Source organism: Ailuropoda melanoleuca, chromosome 16 (genome assembly GCF_002007445.2).
Source record: "Ailuropoda melanoleuca isolate Jingjing chromosome 16, ASM200744v2, whole genome shotgun sequence".
Lineage (NCBI taxonomy): Eukaryota > Metazoa > Chordata > Mammalia > Carnivora > Ursidae > Ailuropoda > Ailuropoda melanoleuca.
In genome coordinates this window covers 36,767,536-36,769,056 of record NC_048233.1, presented here as the reverse complement: position 1 = coordinate 36,769,056, position 1,521 = coordinate 36,767,536, and positions in this window count along the sequence as shown.

Below are 1,521 nucleotides of genomic sequence, written 5' to 3'. Positions count from 1 at the left end.
TGGAGGAGATTATGCTAAGTGAAATAAGTCAAGCAGAGAAAGACAATTATCATATGGTTTCACTCATTTATGGAACATAAGAAATAGCAGGGAGATCAGTAGGAGAAGGAAGGGAAGAATGAAGGGGGGGGGCAAACAGAAGGGGGAATGAACCATGAGAGACTATGGACTCTGGGAAACAAACTGAGGGCTTCAGAGGGGAGGGGCCTGGGGGATTGGGAAAGGCCGGTGATGGGTATTAAGGGAGGACCCGTATTGCATGGTGCACTGGGTGTTATACACAAATAATGAATCATGGAACACTACATCAAAAACTAAGGATGTACTGCATGGTGACTAACATAACATAATAAAAATTAATAAAAAAATAAATGTCTGTATTGTATGTATTCATTTTTTTTAAAGTAGGTTCCACACCCAGCATGGAGCCCAACATGGAGCCCAATGCAGAGTCCAATGTGGAGCCTGAACTCACGACCCCGACATCCCCTGAACTGAGATCAAGAGCTGGATGCTTAACAAACTGGGCCACTCAGGCTCTTTTTAACAATGTATATATTCTTTTTATATACATTCTTTTGTATATATTCTTTTTAACAATGGTGAGGTATTACATTCATAGCAATTTTTTAAAACAATATTATTTAAAACAATATTTTTCATTGGGGGAAAATAAAATAGAAGTAAACCTCGAAAGGTGAGTATAACATACCACCCTCCCTATCGCTGCCTTTTAGGTCTCTCCATGATGTTTGCACGCATTTGGTAGGCAGAGGAGTGAATGCAGAACTAGGGGGAAAATCTATTTTTATTATAAACATAAATATTTGATATGAGGGCTTAACCTCTGAAGGCTAACTTAAATATAACCATCCTAGGGATTTTTTTTTTTCACTGAAGTTCAGCAGAAGAGGGTTTATAATTTCCTTAATCATCAAGTTTTTAAAAGGTTGCTGACTGGAACAATGATATTTTTAAACAGCACCGTAAATAGGCCCATGAACTATACCAGACAAGGTTTCCTTCAAAGACTTAGCCTCTTCACTAAACAAACACTTATTAGGCCCTGACTGTGTGCCAGGCACAGATACTAAGTAAATAAAACACAGTCTCTGCTCTTAAAAGGTTTACTTTCTAGCAAAGGCCAAACAGACAAGGAAACAAATAACAGTTAACTCTACTAGTTGCTAAAGTAACAGTAACAAACATAGGGGTGCAAAGAAAGTCTTGGGAACAAGTGATAAAAGCTTCAAAATGGGGTAATTCTTGAGCTGGGGCTGTAGAGATGAAAATATTTGTCTTCAGTGGGGAAGAGGAAATATTGACAGAATATTAGTAGCATTCCAAGGCATAATGAAAGAAAGGTGAAAAATACACCAGGATTGGAGTGCTTAAACAACAGATTGTTTTAGCTTACAAAAGTGGTATGTCCTTATAACAAATTAAACAATCAAAAGCATTTAAATAAAAAGTCCAAAGCATTCATTACCTTCCTATCCCCATTTCTCCATTCTCACTTCC